Source organism: Pinus tabuliformis, chromosome 5_1 (assembly GCF_031772625.1).
Source record: "Pinus tabuliformis cultivar Carrire ecotype Pingquan chromosome 5_1, CPIR1, whole genome shotgun sequence".
Taxonomy (NCBI): Eukaryota; Viridiplantae; Streptophyta; class Pinopsida; order Pinales; family Pinaceae; genus Pinus; species Pinus tabuliformis.
The window spans coordinates 721,546,179-721,569,170 of NC_142305.1; positions in this window are offsets into that span (position 1 = coordinate 721,546,179).

Genomic DNA, 22,992 nt, shown 5'->3' on the forward strand with positions numbered 1-22,992 from the left:
TTGTAACTGAAGTTTGGAACGAGTGGTGAGATTGTCTAGATATGCAAGGATAATATGAGCCAGGCCATGAGAAAAATAAAACATGGCATGCTAAAAAGTGGCCCCAACATTATTTAAACTGAAAGGCATGACCCTATAAGCCAAAGTTCCCCATGGACTACTGAAGGCAGTTTTAAGATGATCAACATAATGGATATGCTTTGGTTATATCTAGAGAATCTATCCATAAAGGACAGAATCTCATGCCCCACACACTCATCAATGATTTGGTCTATGAAGGGTGTGCGAAAATTTTCTTTGGGACAAGCTTTGTTCAGTCATGAAATTTCATGCATACATGAATGGTGCCTTGTTTCTTTAGAATGAGAACATGATTGGACACCCATGTGGTGTATTTGATAGGATAGATGAAACTAGCTTGCTCTATCTTATTGATTTCATCTTTGATAGATACATGTTTGGAAGGATGCCAGATAGGCCTTTGATTTTGGTCGACAAGGATGGCATCAGGCCAGGTGTTGATGTGATGTTCAACAATGGAGGGATCAATTCTAGGAATTCTAGAATAAGAATAGGTGAAAACATAAAGGAATTATTTGAATAAATTGGTTTAAGCATCAATTTCTTCGAGGGTGCATTGTGCCCGAAGATGATATTTCCTTTGATCCCTTGTCTATTGAAAATGTTAATTTTGATGGTATGGTAAATCTTAGCCATATTTCCTTCTTCAAAAGAATCTAGTGCAGTAATGGTATTTTTAAACCAAACGACTTCATCATGAATGAAGTCTTTTGATTCCACAACACATTGATCAAGGGCTTTCTGCAGAAGAAGTATGCACAATGGTGCATATCATCCCAAGGATAATCAGGGGTGGTCATGGCTTACATGATGTCTCCATCAGAATGGGAGATGGGGGGACTGAAGGAATAGAGACCACATAATGAAGAGGGGCTACCTAAGGTATCTTCATGAGAGACAAGGTTTACATGTGCATCATCAATGTTAGGAGACAAATGACTAGTAGATGTGACATCTACTGATGTTGATACTGAAGTGTTCATCGAAGAAGGTTCAACATAATCACAATAGGAGATGTGAAGGGAGTCCCAATATATTGATCCCATGGATGACGAAAGGTAGAGAATAGGAGTGGTACTATCCATCATCTCGACTTCAGGGGGGTCACGATGGGTGGTTGAGAGACCTCCTACTGTGGCATAGGAGTGGAATGAGAGACCTCTAATTCGTCAAGAACTTAAAGTGTATCAAGAAATTCTGCAAGACGGGGAAAATGATGAGAATAATGGACATAATTATCACATAAATCATAGGGGGGATTCATGCATAGATATGTTCTTCTTAACTGATTCAGGTAAGGTGACATGGACCTCGGGAATGTTAAAATCAGGGAAGGTATCAGAGACCTTATTCTTTATATGAGGGAGTTTGGGACAATGATTGGTGGCATGACCAACAACATCACACAAAGCACATGAAGGAGTAGGCTTTCATGACTTAGGAGGAGTTGGAGTTGGTTTTGGTGCCTCGTCTTTGGTTCCATTTTTCTGGGCGTTGCCCCCCTCACTAGATGCTTTCACAATAGTAGTAGGTTCTTGTGGAACTTAAGCAAAGGAAGGGTTAGGAACAATAGGTTGAACTAGGGTCATAGAAGTGTAATGTTTGAGTTGATTGGGGGGAGTGTTTGTGGGAGGATCAATGTACCAGACTGGAATCCCCAAGGTAATGTTAGGTAAACTCAACATAACCGTGGCAAGTGTAGAAAATCACGCGGGTTGAAATAAGAATGTATCTGACCAAAAGGGTAATGACCTAGCGGAACAACTATGAGCTGGTTAAGACTTGGAGGAATAGTTCCGAGATGAAAAGGACTAGGAGAGATACCAGCAAAAGGAAGAGGACCTTAAGGAGTAGTATTGGAAGGCTGTGTTGAGTTGGGAACAACAAGTTGCAGAGGTGCTGGCTGTTGTGAATGCATACCAGACTGCTTGTGAGAAGTTTGTGACACTTGAAGCATGTAAACATCGAATGTGCTAGGCTCAGAAGGAGTAGGTGGTGGACCATAATAATCATGAAGAATGGTGGAATCATTGTAGACTCCAAGAGAGACATTGGTGAGGGACAAGAAAATATTATTGTTAGTAATCGATGAGATAGTGGATTGAGGTGAAGTTTGAGACTTAAGATCATAATACGTCAGATGATCGATAGTGATGATCTTCACATTATGAGGGACGTACATCTTATGGAAAACCACAGATGCGACAACTAACATGGCATAGATGTAAATACAAACCAAGAGGATGTTATAATCTAATGGTGCATCAATGACTTCGATGTCAATAGAGGCAGTCTTGCCGACAATAGTGATAGGACAATTGTGATATATGCCAATGGGCCGAGAGGGATGACCATCACAAGAACAAAGAGTGATGGTGGAATGAGATAGGTCAAGTGAACAAAGTTACTTCCAAACAACAACAACCATGACATAGGTGGAGGTGCCTTCATATGTGATACACCACTTAACAATGGCGTTTCTTATGGAGACTGGTATTTGAAATGAAACAGATGAAGGGAGTGGGGGATGTTCCGACTTGTCAATGTCAAAGACAATCACACAATAGTCAGATGGATCCACAACACCCAAAGGAGAGAGTAAAGATTTCTTTTGAGATGGGCACGTTCGGAGGACTTCTAACGTTGAGATGGCAACAAGACATTGCACCAAGTCATCTACTATGTTATAGGTATGGGAGGCTTCAACAGAAGCAACGTTTTGACATAATGGACCTTTGGGGATCTTAGGGATAACATTTACCTTAGGTGGAGGTATCTATAAGGTACCATTTGATAATGACAGGGGTTTGGTGGAAACTTGGGGTTGGGACTCAGTCGCTAACTTAGTAGGTGGTTTGTCATATTAGCACAATCGAGTTTGAAGGTTGACTTGTTCAATGTTGACTTCATCAGAATTCATCATAAGGATCTGATAATCATTTTGACCAGATGTTGGAAGTGGGGTACCTTCATGACCTTGTGTAGGATGAGTAGCTAGATATACTTGGTGAGGAAAATGATTTGTAAGCACAGGCGGTTGAGATGAAGCAGAAGGAGGACAAGGAGACATGGGCTTCGGTCCTCTAGAAGCAGCTACTTGAGCTTCCCATACTTGATGCATCTATGGTAAAATGGGACACTCATGAGTAGAATTTCCATATACTCTGCAACAAGCACAATGTTTGTTGGTATGAAGATCCTTTGTTTTCTTGGGTTTTCCACCCTATTCCTGGGTTGCGGGATTAGGTTGATTTCCCTGAGGGGCATTAGGTGGTGGACGCTGGCTACCTTGATTACCTTGAGATTGTTGGTTGTGGTTACTGTTGGGTGTGGCTTTTTACCTATTTTCAACACCTTCTTTCTCCAGTTTTGATCCTTTTATCCTCCCGATCTATGAACTTTACATGATTAATTTCCCTTTTTCTCACTTTTATAACCTATTCTACTGTCATGTTATTTTGCCATATTTTATTGAATAATACAATACTTTATTCCTTTTTGTGGATAACTGGGGGAGCATTGAAGAAGTATTTTGGGAAGCTCTTCTCCTTTTCAAGTGTTGCTCACAGGAACAAGGTTATGGAGTAGACAGGCATCACTGATTAAATACAGAGCAGGGTAGAGCAGTTCATTATTACACCCTGTATTTTATTATAGGTTGCAGTTACACATTGAATGATGTTACACCTGCGCTGATATGAAGGTATGTTGTTACACCAAGGGTGTTGTCGCCAACAATTGTCGTAACATCCCGAACCGTTATTCACTCGTAGGATGATGTTGCTATTAGAATTATGATACAAGTGTTGTCCTTCATGGCAACTCAATCACAGGTTAGTTCAGTTTTGATGAAAGGTAACTCACAGTGTAACAAGTCTATTTAGATGTAATAGGGCATTGGTACAAGAGAATAGGTAGATGGAACTAAGGTTTATTGATCAGAATAAAGAAGTTGAAGGAAAAGGATGGTGTAAAGTAGTTTAAGATGTGTACATTAGTCCACTTAGTCAAAAAAATGTATACACATTGGTTCACAGAACAAAAAGAGCATATACGTATACATGCACTTTCACAAGAAGAAAAGTGCATATATGTTGGAAAATCAAGGAAATTCAATACTAAACAATAACAGGGCTCAATACCATGGTATTAGCCCAAAATATTGAGCAAAGTAATGACTATTTGATCCCGTCCAAGAATACCACGAGTCCTAAGTGATTTTGGTCTGAGGTATTAAGAAATGCCTAAAACTATATAACGAGGAGAAGATCATAAGGCTAGAGTGTGCAAGTAAAGGGTTTTCTCAGGAATACTTCTATCTGAAGTATCTTTTATGTTTTAGGGGTTGTGTTTGTGATTTGATCTGAAATATTATGTGCACCTTGAATTCAATGTTGGATAAGGATCATGAGACCTGAAATGACTTATCATTGAATGATCTGATATTGGTTGGGCTAGATCTGATTGTGTACACCTGTTTTATTCTTTAAATGTCATGATCCGAGTTTGTCTGAAATCCAGAATAGCAGCGAAGTTATAAGTTATTTTCAGATCTATATGCTGGTTTGTCTCGGTAAAAGGGCGTATACATGCAGGTTCTACTCTTCCAAGTAGTGTATAGAAAATAAAAGCCTATTCTTCAGATCTGACTGATCTATCTGATTAGTTTTTTTGTTTTACTGTTGTCTGTCAATGAAGTCTTCTTAGATCTGAATGTAAAGCTGAATGCATAAGGAGTTTGGTGTCTAATTGATTGATTATCTAAGTAAGAAGGGTTATCTCTGCTACTGCCTCTGTAAAGCTCTGTAAATTGATAGTAGATGTTTAGTACATTGCTGGCTGGCATAGACTTGATTAAGAATTTTTATGTTTCAGTAGTTTTGAAGGTATGCATAGGTTTTGTTAAAGGAAGTAGCGTATACACGCAGGTTGGGTTCAATAAAGTAGCATATACATTTTGATGCATGTTTTTTGAAGTTGCAACTAGTTCTAAATGATGATGCAGGTTTCTGGGTTCAGCACATTGTTCTGGTGACAGTGATATGATTGTTCAGATTAACTGATTATTGGTTGATGCAATTTGAAAGTTCTGATTGGTCTAGTATGAAAATTTCATGAAACGAGGCCTTCATTTGTATTTTTGTGTACCAGGAGCATCTAGCCTGAAAATTTATGAAACGTGGTCCCTGGAAGAAGAGAGAAGGTCGTAGCCTTCTGTAGGTTGGTGCCTATGTACTATTAAACACATTGGATAGTACAAGAGCTAGGGTTTGTAGCTCCCTTCCAGTAGAAGCTGGAAAATGAGAGAAGGTTGTAGCCTTCTGTAGGTGCGTGCCTATGTACTGGTATGAGTCTGCACCAGTACAAGATTGTAAACATATTTTCTTATTATTAAAATAAGTCAGAGATGACAACAACAGGTGGTTTTTCTCCCGCATTGGGTTTCCACCTTAAATCTTGGTGTTCATGTGTGTTTCTTATGTGTGATTGTTTATTATGTTTTTACTGCACTGCTTAACAAGTTACTGATGCACTGATTAAAGATCAACACATGATAAATTGATTAAATCATAAGTTCTCTAGGTATACAATGGTTTTTCTACTAACAATAACGTATACATGCTAGTTCACCTCATAGAAGTAGCATATATAATTCTATTTGGGAAATGAAAAATTATTGAACTGATAATACTGATTCACCCCCCCTCTCAGTATTATTTCCAACATTTGCACCGGAGCTGGAAAGTGTGGGTACTATTCCACATAATAGTTGTTGACATTAGGAATTGTTTATTTTGGAAGCAACAGAACCAAGTGGTTGCAATCCTAACTAATGTATATTTGTATTTAGAAATAGGTTGTAACTACTTTTATTTTTTATCAGCATGAGAATCGTGAGATTCTCATGACTGATATGTTTCTAATTTCGAGTATGTAATAACTATAAAATAAACTCGATTTCCTTTGTACAAGGACACAACATATAGAAGAGTATTGTTACTCTGCTTCTGTAACTCTGAATTATTTTTAATATTAATCATCATGTTGATGCTGTTACTGCTCTTCAGGTGATTCGTTAGTTACTTTTGTGTTGTTCCTGTGTCGTGCCAAGGAGGAAGGACCCTCCTCTTTGGCAGGGACTATAGTGATAGAGGTAGTGTACATTGTAGTTTTGCTAATTGGTCTATGGTTTCTTATTGTTGTTGTACAAATTGAGAATTACATTCGCTATTGTACTAATTTATATTATGTTGTTACATTGAGTTAATCAACAGAATGTTAGTAATCAGATGGAGTAGATATTAGTCATTGCATGGCACACCCTTACTTTGATAGTTGTGAAGTGTGATTCAATTATGTGGAGTTTTTTTTATTTCTACATGAATTATTTGATTTAGCAATTTGGTTTAGCGACATCTTTTACTGTTTCCTCCATTTTCTCATTCTTGGTTGTAGTGTATCGGCACAAATAGTGCGAACTCCATTGAAATAGTAAGATATACCCTAGGTTGACAATTAAATGTTGTAGTCTCAGTAAATTAGGATTGATTAAAAGTACACTACATGTTGGCGTTGTTTCCTTCGATGGCAGTTGACAATACAATCAACCAAGTTGTTTGTTTGATGAGATTGTTCCTAGTCCACAATCGTTGGGTGGTAAGATGAGAGCTAAGAACCTGCACATCATTCTAACATACCTAGGCGGGCTCACCATTGTGATCACTAGTGCACTTAGGACATTTTGGTGTTTTGTTTAGCATGTCTCCAACTCTTCAGTCACTGGGCGATAAGATGAGAGGTAAGAACCTGTGGATTGCTCTAACATACCTGGGTAGGATGACCATTGTCGAAGACTCAGACACTTAGGGTGTGAGTTAATACACATAGGGTCCATGTGTGCAACTGTAGGAATTACAGAGATACCAAAACTATCCCCACTCTAATTAGTCACAGGAAAAACAGGTCGTAAAAGGGAAAGGAAGAGTGTAGATTTGGGAATGAAAACATTTATCCAAGAACTAATCTCTAAGGCAAGAAAAGAAAAATCTAGCTCTCAAAGGGATGCAAGGAAAAAAATGCACAAAAAGCTGTTACTCCCATAGCAAGAGAAGAAACCTTTGATTCCTCTATCTTGGGACCATATCATTCTAAAGCTAGCACCTAGACCCCCAAGATCAAGAATCCAATTCAGCAGCAGGAGGGGGAAGCTATTAGCTAGAACTTGAGGATTGAGGGACAAGGGGAAACTAAGGGGGAACATCAAACACTTGAGACAGAAGAGCACATGTTGGTTTATCAATATCCAGATACAGGTAGTGTGGTGAAAAAACCAACCCCAAGGATACCTGAGCCATTAATCACACCTACAAGACCGTCACAATAATAGTTTGAAGGACATATGTTACAACAAGGGTTAGAAGGATTAGTCATGGGGGAAAACAATGAAAACAACACTAAAACGAAAGCTACTATCACCACTTTTGAGTTACTAATCGAGGATATCAGATGTGAAGCTCCTATGAAAAATATTCCTCTATCATCCTTACCATCCTTCTAGGGGATGACTATGGAAGATCCAGACACCTTACTATTTGAGTTTGATGTCATATGCATAAGTTATGATTATACCTCAAATGCACAGAAATTGAAATTATTTCCTGCTACTTTAAAAGGGGCAACCTTGAGATGGTTCATGGGACTAGGCTACACCTCTATTCAAACATGGAACAATATGAAGGAAACATTCTTATCAAAGTACCAAGACTATCGTAGAACCAAGGAATTAAGGGAGGAGGTATTTAGAATGACACAGAAGGAGGATAAGAGGATGGAAGACTATGTAGAATGGTTCCACTATAGTCTGTAGAGGTCTAAAGATAGCGATTTAGACAATGAAATCTTGAAGACTATATTTATTAGAGGAATGAGAGACGATTGCCTTGATACCCTGGACATATTTGGGAAGGTGGATATATCGCAAGAACCATTCGCTAAAATTGTAAGTCTCTATTTAAGATGATCTAGAGGATCGTCTAAGGGGAGGAGCACAATTCGAGATGCCTCTGCCCGAATACAAAAATATGTAGGATTGGAGTAACCAGAGCAAATATTGCGAATTTGTTCAAAAATTTCAAGACTGATATCCTCAATACTCTCTACCTAGATAACAACAACATAGATCAAGAAGGCACAAGAAGAAGCTAACACACCTCTGGCTGTGTTCTGTCCAAATTTTTGGAAGAAACATCCTTTGAGGGAATGCGAATTAAACATCATTATCTTGTGTAACATTTGTGAGATGGAACATTCAATAGGGAAATGTCCAGAGCTCCCTAGACTGAAGGCAATACTTAGAGAGTCAAGTGAGGAAGTGCAGTCCTCTTATTTCATCGCACCAAGGAGGCCATGGGAACCATGACCTCCAGGTATGTGTCAAGAATTTTCCTCTTTCAATTCATGGAACAATGCATATAATACTCAGAAATATCCATGGAAATATCCTTCTCCTTCTTCAGTGCAGTTTCCTTCACCCTGGAACCAGTGGTCTCCATCTCCCTCTATCCAATATCCTCAATCTCAACCATACCCTTAGAATCAGAAATGGAGAGGGCATGCCTAGAATTCATCTTTACCTGGATTACCCATGTAACAACAGATGCAGTTACCTCCTTTCCAAACTTCTGCTCCTCCACCGCCTGTGTGACCCCAACTACCTATGCAACCTAACCCAAACCCAAACGATAAAGCATCTCAGGGCATAGAGGCTCTGACTACCTTGCAGACCTACCTTATTACCCCCATGGGGCTTAATGAAATAAAATTGTGATTGAGCAAGGTAATTAAACCAAGTCACTCCCCTATCATTACAGAGGAGAAATGTGAACCATCTACAAGAGGTATCGAAGGCTCTGAGGTGACTACTGTGCCTATAACAACTGAATAAGAGGAAGTTGTTACGTCTGTAACAACCAACTCGTGAAGAACTGTTATTGCTATAACAACCAACTCAGGAAAGGATGATACACCTGTAATAGCTGATTCGACTGTTATAACTTAAGAGTCTTCGTATCCTGAGAGATTGGCTGAACCTGGGATGACTTCACAGCCCGAATTTGATTTTCTTAGGGAGTTGAAAAATCTTCATGTGAGAATTCCTTTGCTACAAGCACTTAAAGAAGTACATATTTATGCTAAAACAGTGAGAGATTTGTGCATCAAGAAACTTGGGAGGAAGCCTAAAGACCCTGCCACCATACATGTGATGGAAAAATTATCCGAATTAATGTTAGCCCAGCCTCTTCTAACTAAGTATAATTATCCAGGAAATCCTACGGTTATGGTCTACATTAATGATCAACCCATATCTAACATGTTGATCGATATCGAAGCTTCCATTAATGTAATGAAAAAGGACCTCTTTACCACTCTCGTGCTACACGGACTTAGACATACTCCTACTATACTTGAATTAGCGGACAGGTCCCGTGTTAAATCCGAGGGGGTGTTAGAGGATATAGTGATTACAATAGCTTCCTGGAGGTATCCAGATGACTTTCTTATCTTACAGCACAAATCCAATTTTGGGAGACATCCTTTGATCTTAGGGAGACTTTGGCTGGCCACTGTAGATGCATTTATAGGCAACATATCTGGATCTATGGTGATATCAGATTGCTAGGCGACAAAGAACCTTAATCTTTACCCCCCAAAACCAAATGTGGATGTATACAACCCTTGGTGGGATGAGTTTGAGCCTGAGTCAGATCTTTCCCTGCCACTCCTCACTCTGGGGAAAGCCTAGTATTTCAAAGATGAGATAGAAGATGATGTCATTAATGGTTTTATTAGTAACTATATTTCTGTCGCTTCTGTTAAAAATGTGAATGAGGAAGAAGAGGTGGAAGATATAGATTTTGAACAAATGAGAACCACTGTGAATATTGACAATAGTGCAATTGAGATAGAACTTGGAAAGTTTTTGAATATTAACCCAAACTTGACTGTTGAGTAAAACCAACTGTTGTTACAACTGTTATAGAAATACAAAAATGCATTTGCATACGACTATACTGATATGAAAGAGATCCACCCTAACCTATGCACTTGTCGTATTTATTTGAAGGATGGCTGCAAACTAGTCAGACAACCGCAACGCCACATGAACCCTACACTGAAGGAGGTGGTGAAGGAATCATTACAAAAAATTATGAGTGCTATTTTTTTTTGTCCGATATCTGACAGTTACTGGGTGTCGATGCTTGTCATCGTTCCTAAAAAGAATGGCATGTGGAGAGTCTGTATAGATTATAGATAACTCAATAAGGCCACTCAAAAGGACCACTTTCCCTTACCATTTATAGACCAGGTCCTTGATACCCTTTCCGGAAGAAATTATTTTCATTCTTGGATGGATTTAGTGGCTATAATCAGATACAGATTGCCCCAGAGGATGAGGATAAAAAAAATTTTACTTGCCCTTGGGGAACCTTCACATAAAAAGTAATTCCTTTTGGACTCTATAATGCAACAACAACCTTTCAAAGGGAAACATTGGGAATTTTTTCTGACTTTTTGAATTACTGCCTTGAAATCTTCATGGATGATTTTACACTTTATGGAGATACTTTTGAAACAACATTAATTAATTTGGAAAAAGTTTTGGAACGGTGTGTACAGACTAATGTTTCCTTGAGCACTGAAAAATTTCACATGATGATGACTGAAGTGATCGTGCTTGGACACTACATTTCTACTAAAGGAATCAAGGTAGACCCTACAAAAATAAATGTAATTTTGAAATTCCAACCCCTAAAAAAAAAAGGAGGTACGTAGTTTCTTGGGGCATGCAGGGTATTACAAGAGATTTATATAATTTTTTTCAAAAATTGCATCACCATTATTTTCCTTTCTCATGAAGGATGTCTAATTTTTGTGGACAGGGGAGTGTGAGAATGCCTTTTTAAAGTTGAAATGTTGTGTATCAAAAACTCTAGTATTGCGAGGACCTAATTGGGAACTATCTTTTCACATAGCTATAGATGCACCTGATATTGCTGTAAGTGTTGTTTTGGGCCGACTGGAGGATAAAAAACCTTATGCTATTTACTACATAAGCTAAAATCTAACCTCGGTTGAGCTCAACTACACAGTGACCGAGAAGGAATTCTAGCAGTCATGCACGCCATCAATAAATTCCGAAATTATATCACCGAGTATCAAGTATTTGTACACATTGACCATTATTCCATTCATTTTTTAATGAGTAAGCCAATTACCATTGGTAGGATCACACACTAGTTATTGCTGTTACAAGAATTTGATATCACAATTATTGATAAACATGGAAAATATAATGTAGTAGCTAATTTTCTTTCTAGGTTAACTATTGATGACAATTTCATTTCAGCTGAGGATTATTTCCTGGATGAATATCTCTTTACTATTTCTACTTACTCACCTTGGTATGCAGATATAGCCAATTATCTTACTGCAGGGAAGTTTCCACAGTATTTGTCTTCCAAGGAGAAAAGAAAGATCATACAACAAAGTGCTACATATACCTAGATAGATTGGAAGCTCTATCACATTGGACTAGATTTCCAGATTGGACGTTGTGTTAGAGAAGATGAGGTCTTTTAAATCCTTAAAGCTTGTCATGAGGAACCTTGTCAAGGGCACGTCGCAGACAAACAGATAGGACACAAAGTCCTTTCAACAGGGTATTATTGGCCAACAATATTTTAGGATGCCAAGAAATTTGTGAAGGGATGTGATAGTTTCCAAAGGATGGGCCAACCACTTCAATCAGATGAGATGTCATTATAGCCCCAAATCGTCTTATAACCTTTTGAGAAATGGGCCCTAGATTTTGTGGGACCAATTAATTCTTCATCTAGATAGAAATCTTACATCTTGGTATGCACTGACTATGTCACAAAATGGTTTGAGGCAAAGGCACTAACCAGAGCCACGGAGAAGGTTGTCTCAGACTTTCTATTTGAAGACATATTTGTCCAATTTGGCATACGCTGGGAGATAGTCACAAACGAAGGTACCCAATTCAAATATCATATGATCCAGAGTTGGTTGAAAAATATAAAATCCATCATAGAATCACAACACCTTATCATCCACAAGCAAATAGCCAAGTGGAAAGCACTAACAAACTCAATTATGGGATCCTTACTAAGACTGTGGCCGGTCACCGAAGAAATTGGGCCGACAAACTTCTAGAAGTGTTGTGGGCATACAAGAATAGATGGAGGAATACCATGGGATTCTCACCATATGAACTTGTGAATGGTAAAAGCACCTTATTCACCATTGAATTTGAAATCAAGACACTAAGAACAACATTGCAGGTCAATTTGGATTTGGCTACAACAAAAAAGTAGAGATTGAACCAACTCAATGAATTGGAGGAGAAACAGTTAGCTGTTATCTAACAAATAGAGATTATCCAATAGCAGAGAGCTAAGTGGCAAGATAGATTCATCAAGAAGAAGAAGTTCCAGAAAGGATATTGGGCTCTCTTATATGATTCAAGATTTAAAGACTTCAAGGGTAAGCTCTGCACCAAATGGCTAGGTCCCTATGAGGTAGTTGCAATCTTTGACAATGGGACTGTAAATTTGGTGACCATTGACAGTGCGAGGACACCATTGATTACAAATGGGCATCATCTTTGGTTATATCACAAACCCGCTTCAAGGGATTCATTTGTCAACATTGTCACAAATTCTGATCTTCAGATTACAGGAACAGGGGAAAGCCCCCCTGTGTTGTAAATCTTTAAATTTTTCTAATAGGTGTAATAGCTGAAAATGAACTACGGTTGGTGGTTGTTACACTTTCAAACTTATTAAAAAAAAAAATCTGGCTGTGAAAACCTTTCCCGGGCATAGACAGACAATTTTTGTAGTAGTTGAAAACCACATTGTGGCAGTTGTTACACGCTCTGTAACAACATCTGTTATTTGAAAGCATACCTTACTATAGTGTTGTTACATGATCTTTTCTATTCTATTTTTGTAAAAATTAAATAATATATATTAGTTTTCTTGGCTGTTACACCTGTAACAACTGACGAATTTTAGAAATAAGTGGAATAAGATATTTTATTGCAATAAATAGCAAGCATCATCATGATTCTTGTCAGCACAGTTAAAGTTCATGCGTCTTGCCACTGGAGCTAGGTTCATGAATCTCGCCACCCATAACTTCTCCCCACGTCACCCAGGTATGTCATACAAGGTAATATTGTTATTCACTTTATTAAGTAATTATGGCAGCTTAACACGACTTTTGACGGCTGAGGATGACTGTCACATTTAAGCCGGGGGAAGCGAATCATATTGGGACATGACCTTCACATGACCTATGATTATTCAAAAAAAACCTACAATTAAGGCATGTTGACTTGGTAATTATTGTTACTTAATGCTCGATCATACCAAAAACGGGAAGTGTACCTTCGACGAGACCTCCCATAACCCAGCGTTAATAAGGCAATATTACTGTGCAGTATGAACCATGATTGCAAAATCCTAATTTGAAATCCTTACCTGTGCACCTTACAATTTACCTCTGCTGGAGCATTGCATCCCCATTCAGAGTGCTCATAGAGGTGGGAAAATAACAATACAGGCTGAAACAACTAAGTAGTGTGTCGACTACCCCGAAACTTCTAAAGGAAAGGGGAAGGAAGAGAAACATCATTGAATTTGAGTAGTAATGGGTGAAGTAGAAATTTGGCATGAGCCAGGGTCCACAAAAGCCTTGGAGAATTGCCATGAAGCATGCTAGATTTTCAAGGATGTAGGCTGGTTTGAGTTCTTCCAGAGATTGTAGGGATCAAACGATGATGCTGCCATGGAATTTGCAAAGAATTTAGAGAGAAACCAGATAGAGATTAGGGGGTTGAAGCCAGAGGTTACAAAATAGGTGATTTCTTGAGTGACAGGATTATGAGTGGAAGGAAAGGGATGGTTTAATAGGAAGGTTAATGACCCCTCCCTGAAGGGGGATTTCCTATAAGAGGAAGAGTCGCTGGTAAAGAAAGGGAGGGGGATCGATAGGTTGTCACTTCCCCATCCATGGGTTGATGTTTCCCTCTACCTCATCAAGTACATTACTCGCAAGGTAAGGGAAAAAATTGTGTTCAATTACCACTTTCCATTGCTAAATCACCTTCGGCATTGGAAACTGATCAATCTTTCCTACTTCTTGGTGGGAAACATTAGGCATATGGTCACGGACATGAAAATAGATACGCATCCAAAAACATGCGTCGCCAACCATGGCCTCATCAAGCTCATTTTTTTGGATGCCTTAAGCCACCATTGCAGGAATTGGGAAGAATTCATGAGGAAGAAGGCTAGGACCACCCGCAAGAGGCAAAATGGCACGTCTAAGGAAGCTCCAGCGGTGATAAAGGAGCAACCCCATCCTTCAACAATAAGAGTTGGTAAGAGGCCAGTCGACAAACCAATTGGTGATAGGCGACCGAAGCAGAGGATAAGGGTTAGTGGGCACCCAAAGTCCCCATCCATGTCAAGGAAGAACAAAGAGGTAGTAGAGCAGAAGGACGAGGAGCAGGCTCAGCCAGAGGAACCTTCTTCACCTGGTAAGAGTGAAACTCAATCCTTGCTATTAAGAATTGAAAATTTAGAAAAATAAAATAGAGAGATAAGGGAACGACTAGTAGAGGGGAAGGTAGAGGCAAGAGCCCCAAGGTTAGACACTTTGGCTGAGGCCGTGGACAGGGCCAGAAGGGGAGATGTCCCAGCCACTGTGTGCATGGATTGTGCTGAGAAGCTAGTGACAACAAGGTTTAGAGTCTGTGTAGTAGAAACCACCTTGAGGGAAACACAAACTGAAATCTAGGAGGCTGAGACACAAGAACCCATTGAGGATGCTTCTGTTACATGAGAACCAACAACGGAGATGGCACAGTCCACAGAAAGTGATCTAGTAGCGGATACACAAGAGCCCTTGGTTGACACTGCTGTTACACAAGAACCAACAGTGGGAATGGAAGCTGATTAAGGAGATAAGGAAACTATAACAAAATCCATTGGCTAAGCAGCTGTTACACAAGAACCAACAGCCAAAGTGGAGCAGTTTCACCCTTGGGAGGCTGTTACACCCTCAATTGAAAGTGCATGTGGGAGAACACCAAGTGATGATGAAGGATGGTGTTCTTAAAAGATGTTGTTATTACTAGAGCTACAAAAATGAAAGAAGAATGCACTCTCTCTACAAGAGGGGGTGATCTCACTCAAGGCAAACAAAAGGATGATGGATTCCCTTAGGGAGAAGTGGTTAAAGCAAGAATGGGAAGCATAGAGGCACAAGGAAGCCATGAAGAAGAAGTATGAACAACTATATCATCTACATCTACAGGTCTCAGACCTGATGAATGGCAAGACCAAGCTCTATGACCTTTCCCTAAACCTGCTAGCATGCTGGTGTCCGTCCTCATCATATCATGTGTTCCTTTGCGAACGATATTATTTATTTCAATTAAAATCAGTTTTTGAGAATAGGTCTTATTTGGGTTTTTCAACCTGAACTTTTCTTGATATTTTTCACTCCTGCGATTTTGATGAACAGAGCTTGCTTTGCGAGCTATTTTTTCATAATATCATGTGTGAGTATGTCAGCATGAAAATGGTAGCAAGTGTCTTCTCCTATATGGGAGATTTGCAGTTGCGGACCTTCCTTTCATTTATGAGGAACTAGATTGAGTGGCATCGGGCCATGAAATCAATAGAAACCAACGAAGAAAGGGCAACATTATGGGTCAGAGCCGAACCAGGGGTGGTTTATGAACTCAAGCGTGAGTTTAAGCTATTCTTGAGCACTCCAGAGATCAAGAAATAGTTGGTCATCTATAGGAAAATGATTGTGAGGATTTTCCTCAACCTGTATGCACATATGAAAAGACGAGCAGTAGCAGGATGTCTTAAATGCACTGATGCCTGTAGCGCTGAGTTACAAGAAAGGGATCCTTTTGAGAACAGAAAATTTGTGGCTTGTATTACATGGGTGCCTAAGTATTCTTGGATCATGCAGACATTGGAGGCATTCTAGATTGGACTCAGATTTAAATTTCCTTTGATTTGGTTGCCAATAGAAGAGTATCAGTCAGACTACCACCTATGTGATTATGAATAAGAATCCTAGCCACATCAGTTGATGGCCATTCAAGGGTACAGATGATCCAGGTGGATGTTGGTGGCCACCCACCTATCCCATTTGGACCCCCACAACTGTCTCTTTCAGTCTTTTCATTTTCCTAAATTGTAGCACAGTTTACTATTTTTAATAGTTTTTCAGGTCCTAAACTTCCAGAGCCGTTTTGAGGCCCTAAACGACGTTTTTTTGGAAATCTACCACCAGCAATTTTCTATTCCAAAATCATCTTTCCCATCGTAGTCCTCGGAGAGATCTTTCCAACGGGCTATCATGTGCGTCAAACAGAGATAATACGACCAATTCGCGACCCCGGGAAGTTGGCTGTCCAACTCACCCTAAAACGGGGCCCACAATTTGGCGTTTCATCTTCTAGGGTTATGTTTTGGGATGTGAAGGGTTTTCCATTGTTTCTCAATAATAAATAGGCCTTCGAGCCTCATTGTAACACAATTTAGAACAGTTCAGAGGCATGTAGCCACCACATCTCTTCTCAGAGATAAGCTACCATTGCCCTAGCTAGTTTATTTCCATTGTTGTTTGTAAACATATTTTAGTATTAATGAAATGAAGTATTATTTCCGGTGCATATCTGTGTTATGGTTATCTCTATAATTGGTTGCGTTCATGTTTAAATCCGGATCAGTGGTATTAGAGCGGTCTACTTTTTCTCTGTTTTTTCTTTGCATGTCCCCAATGAGGTCGGGATATAAGGAGTTGGGGCTTCAACTGGTCGAACCTTTGCATGACCAGCCTTGCAAATCTCAACAACCTCCCATGGTGGATGAGAAGAAAAGCGAGGGGGCAGGAGATCCTATCAAAATCTTGCTCGAAGAAGCCCTCGAGTGACAAAGGAACGCGATGATGGGTAGCTTTGCGCAGATCCTTCAGCGGCTACCCAGAGGTGACGCATCGGCTTCCAACAACTACTCTGAAAATGCCACACCGTTTAAGGTACAAGTTAATTTTGAAATCCCCATATTCGAGGGTCAAATAGACGCAGATGCCATAGATAAATGGTTAAATCTGCTAGATGGGTATTTTTCTGTTCATGAATTTTCAAGTTGGGAAAAGCTTGTTTTCTCTCTTCTCAAAGCAGCCCCCCACGTGAAGGACTGGTGGGAAACCTACTGCGAGCAGAAGGATGAAAGTACAGGCTCACTATTTTCAGCCGCACCCACTTGGAATGACTTTCGGGATGCCATGAAGGAGTAGTACTACCCTATCAAAAGCTATGAGGACAAATACATCAAATGGACCAAACTGCGGCAGGGACGAGACCAAGATTTGCCGGAGTTCACAAACATTTTTCATACCCTTCGCACACATTTGGGTATCAAAGATTCTGAGCTGCATCTGGTACTCAAATACCGCGGCTGCCTACACAGATACATCCAAGAAGAGATGGAGTTCTTGAACATCTCCTCACTCGGCACAACATACTGATACACTGTCAAAATCGAGCAAAAGTTCAAATAGAAGAAACGAGACTTTGGATCTGCAAATCCAAAGCCCAAAGGACAAAGCCAAGGCGGGGTGACCCAAGACAACCCCTCGAAGCCGCAAGAAGAGAACAACACCACGAAGCCGAAGAAGGACACATGAAATTGGTGTGAGTTCCACAAGAGTCCCACTCATAACACAAGTGAGTGTCGGACCAAGCAGTCGCTGGTGGCCGAGTTGAAGGCTTTCGAATCAGATGTATGTTCCGACCCTGAGCTAGAACCTGACAAGGGGAATGGAAAAGGGAAGCAGATCATTGATGTGGAGCCTAGCGCCACTGTTGCCACCGCCAAGATCCAGAAAAATGGGCCCAAAGATCCAAAGGAGGGGGAACATATTTTCCACTCACAGATGTGGGTGAAGGGTTTGCCGCTGCAATTCATTGTCGACAGTGGCAGCCAAAAGAACCTCATTTCAGCAGAGGTCGTGAAGCGGTTGGGCCTAGCGACTACACCACACCTGCAGCCGTACAGTATCGGGTGGCTTCACGAAGGACGAGATCACAAAGTTTTCCAACAGTTTTGCCTTCACTACAACATCAAGCCCTTGACAGACGAGGTATTGTGATATGTTACACCTCTGGATGTTTGTGATGTACTACTAGGCCAGCCATACTTGTGGAGGCGACATGTTGTGTATGAGTCAAGGCCTCGCGCTGTCATTATTTCTTTGGATAATTCATTATACAGGATACCGGAGTTAGCCCCACCTACCGCCACCTCTTTGATCACTGCTAAGAAAGGCAGCAAGCTCATCTCACATACTAGGAAATTTATTTTCTATCTGGTTCGCTCTGAAAGTAAGGGGAAGATCGTTGCTACATCCATGAATCCTGCAAAGGGTTCCTCCACGCATCAGTAGCAATAGAGGGATACAGTCATGATAGAACACAGGAACAACTTCTCCTTGCCCAGAGGGGTACCACACAAGTTTCAGGTGGGTGACCAAGTTTGGTTGCATCGACAGAAAGAATGCCTTACCAGAACCCATCAGAAGCTCAGACCACTTCGACATGGTCCTTACACTAGCACCAAGGCTACGCGAAACAATGCTTTGAATCACAACATTCCTCCATTCCTTCGCTTGCACCAAGTGATCAATGTGGACCATCGTCGACCATGCTTCCCACCATATTTGGAACATCAGAGGTTGCAGAATATTTCACTAGAGATCCATCTCGGCAGAAGCTTCCTCATCTGAGGGAGGAACTCAACGCAATGGGGACCATTGCTTCCTAAGGGGGGAGGAATGATCCAGGTGGATGTTGGTGGCCACCCACCTACCCCATTTGGACCCCCACAACTGTCTCTTTTAGTCTTTTCAGTTTCCTAAATTGTAGCACAATTTACTATTTTTAGCAGTTTTTTGGGTCCTAAACTTCCAGCGCCGTTTTGAGGCCCTAAACGACGTTTTTTGGGAAATCTACCGCTAGTTATTTTTCTGTCAAAAAATCATCTTTTCCGTCGTAGTCCTCGGAGAGATCTTTCCAATGGGCTATGATGCGCGTCAAATGGAGATAATACGACCAATTCACAACCCCAAGAAGTTGGCTGTCCAACTCACCCCAAAACGGGGCCCACAATTTGGCGTTTCATCTTCTAGGGTTAGGTTTTGGGATGTGAAGGGTTTTCCATTGTTTCTCAATAATAAGTAGGCCTTCGAGCCTCATTGTAACACAGTTTAGAACAGTTCAAAGGCATGTAGCCACCACATCTCTTCTCAGAGATAAGCTACCATTTCCCTCGCTAGTTTATTTCCATTGCTGTTTGTGAACATATTTTAGTATTAATGAAATGAAGTATTATTTCCGTTGCATATCTATGTTATGGTTTTCTCTGTAATTTTTTGTGTTCCTATTTAAATCCGGATCAACAGAGCTCTGGGTGAAGATACTCTTGGTGCTTAGAGTTTTACAGATTTGCATCAGGGGTATAGTAGGAGAAGCTGAGATTCTGGATGGGGACATGTAGTTGCTTCAATCAGGGGGAGATGTTGGGTGTGGCTTCTTACCTATTTTCTGCACCTTCTTTCACCAATTTTGATCCTTTTATCCTCCCGGCCTATGAACTTTATATGATTAATTTCCCTTTTTCTCACTTTTATAACCTATTTTACTGTCATGTTATTTTTCTGTATTTTACTGAATAATATGATACTTTATTCCTTTTTGTGGCTAACTGGGGGAGCATTGAAGAAGTATTTTGGGAAGCTCTTATCCTTTTCAGGTTTTTCTCGTAGGAACAAGGTTATGGAGTAGACAGGCAGCGTTGATTAACTACAGAGCAGGGTAGAGAAGTTCATTGTTACATGCTATATGATATTACAGGTTGCTGTTACACATTGAATGTTGTTACAGCATGTTATTACACCCACGCTGATACAAAGGTCCGCTGTTACACCAAGGGTGCTGTCACCAACAATTTCCGTAACATCCTGAACCATTATTCACTTGCGGGATGTTGTTGCACTGGAGGTGGCAAGTGTGAGTACTATTCCACATAACAACTGTCGACACTAGGAATTGTTTATTTTGGAAGAAATAAACCCAAGCGGTTGCAATTCTAACTAATGTATATTTGTATTTAGAAATAGGTTGTATCAACATTGCAAATCGTGAGATTATCATGAGTGATATGTTTCTAATTTCGGGTATGTAATAACTATAAAAGAAACTTGATTTCGTTTGTACAAGGACACGACATATAGATGAGTATTGTTACTCTGTATCTATAACTCTGAATTATTTTTAATATTAATCATCACGGTGATGTTGCTACTACTCTTCAACTAATTCATTAATTACTTTTGTGTTGTTCTTGTGCCCTGCTAAGGAGGAAGGGCCCTCCTCTTTGGTAGGGACTGTAGTGATAGAGGTAGTGTACATCCTAGTTTTGCTAATTGTTCTATGGTTTCTTGCTGTTTCTGTATAAATTGAGAATTACATTTGTTGTTGTTCCAATTTATATTATGCTGTTACATTGAGTTAATCAATAGAATGGTAGTAACCAGCTGTAGTAGATATTAGTCACTGCGTGGCGCGCCCTTACTTTGATAGTTGCGAAGTGTGATTCAATTCTGTGGAGTTTTTTTTATTTCTACATGAATGATTTGATTCAACAATTTAGTTCAGCGACATCTTTTAATTTTTCTCCATTTTCTCATTCTTGGTTGTAGTGTATCAGCACAAACAATGCAAACTCCATTGGAACAACAAGACCTGCTCTAGGTTGACAATTAAATGTTGCAGTCTCAGTGAATTAGGATTGATTAAAATAACACTACAATTACCTTTCCCCTTGTTCCTTTTCTTGGGCTTAGGGGGATTGGATACTCTCTGTTGAGCATACTCTTAACCTTGTGGAGGAGGTTGTTTTTGTGGCAGAGGTGGAGGAGGCATGGGAGGCTGGGGCTATAGTGTCAGTGGGGCTAGAATGCTAGGCGATGCATAAGGATAATAAGGAGATCGGGCAACATTAGGATAAACATGCGGAGTAAAATCTAGCGCTAACATGTTTTGATGTGCATGGGGATATGCATGACATGCTGGAACCTAGATAAGAGTTTCCATGTGGAAGATTTGTAGAGGGATAAATGTAAGAGGAATTGGTTCCTCTCGGGGATTGACCATAACTCATCGGAGGTGGAGCATATGGTGGAAGTTAAGGGTGTGAAATGGATCCATCGATATTGTCAGTAGCATGAGATTCCCCCAGTGCATTAGCACCGCTAGGCTAAGGCAGATCAAGAATAATAGTATAAACATAACCTGATTGGGTAGATTAGATAAAATTTCAAGGCTAATTGGAGCACATCTTCCTCAGATTGGGGAAAGTGAGAAGCAACATATTTAGCAATGGGGTCCAAAAGTGATAGAGGGAACCAATCCATATAGACGCAGTCTTCGAATTCAAGAGATTTAGAGATGCTCCTCCTTCTATGCCATTCCTGAACATGGTTGGATAGGCAAGTGGTAGAAGTTTGACGAAAATAAATCAATAGTTTGGTACCAGTGTCATAATGGAGAGGTAACTTGAAATAGGCTAGAAATGCTTTGGCAAGAGTCGCGAAAGTGGAATGAGTGGCTCTAGGTTGATCAACATACCACTTAGTAGTTGTTCCAGTAAGAGTGCATTGGAAAAGGCAAAGATGGATGGAGTGATAGAATTGGATGAACACCACATATGGAATGAGAAAACATGATTTGTGGGATCTTCTCCAGGATTACCTTCAAATTTAGGGATTTCGGAAGGAAGTTTAGTAGGCATAGTTAGCCAATTGGGGTCATGGAGAATAGGATCATTGATGAGCTGGATGAAAGAAAGGAGACTCAAACCATTCATAAAAGGAAGCAATGGAGTAGGAGTGATCATACTGGTGGAGGTCCCTCTTGCGGGGTTACCCTGGTTAGTAACTTGGTCACCATCTTTGTTTCATGCCCCACGTTGGGCCTGACATGGTGATGGTATGAGGTTGAGAAGACACAAAATCAAAGGAAGAACTGGAAGAATCAGGAGAACCAAAGTCAGAATGAGGAATCGATGGAGGACTAGGAGGATGGACTATAGCTCGATGAGGAGGAGTAATATGTCCTAATGGAAACTGAGGGTGAAGGCCTCAAATTCTCTACGAAAAATGCCTAGGGGTGAAATGATGTCAATAAAATGATGACGCTAAAGACTAAAGGATGATGATATGAGTAAAAGAAGAACAAACAACAACCAAACATGTAGCGCAGTGGTGCCAAGTGTAAACTAACTATATTAATGATGTTACTCTAATACAAGTAAGCACATCCTATGAAAGAAAAAGACCTATAGCCTATAGTTGGTCTAAATCCTTAAACAATCCTAAATCTATTGATTTAGATAGCCTTCCAAAGAACTTATTACTTGACATAATCTCATCCCCGAAAGAAGAGTTTTCCAGAGAAAGGTAGGGTAGAGAACCAACTGCTTCCCACAACCAATCCTATAGGGTGTTTTCCTAATATTGGTCACTATGGTTACCTTCATCCCATAGGGGTGGTCAAGTCTTGAGCTTCTTGGTGATCAACCACTGCACGGGATTCCCTGCCATGGTTTGGGTAGCCTCGAGGAGAACTGCTCACACGATGACCTAGCCTAACCCCCTTTGAATTGGGTTTCTGACGCACTCCGGCTTTGGACCATGGGATGGTGAAGGATTTCAAGATCCAAAATATGTCAAATTGTA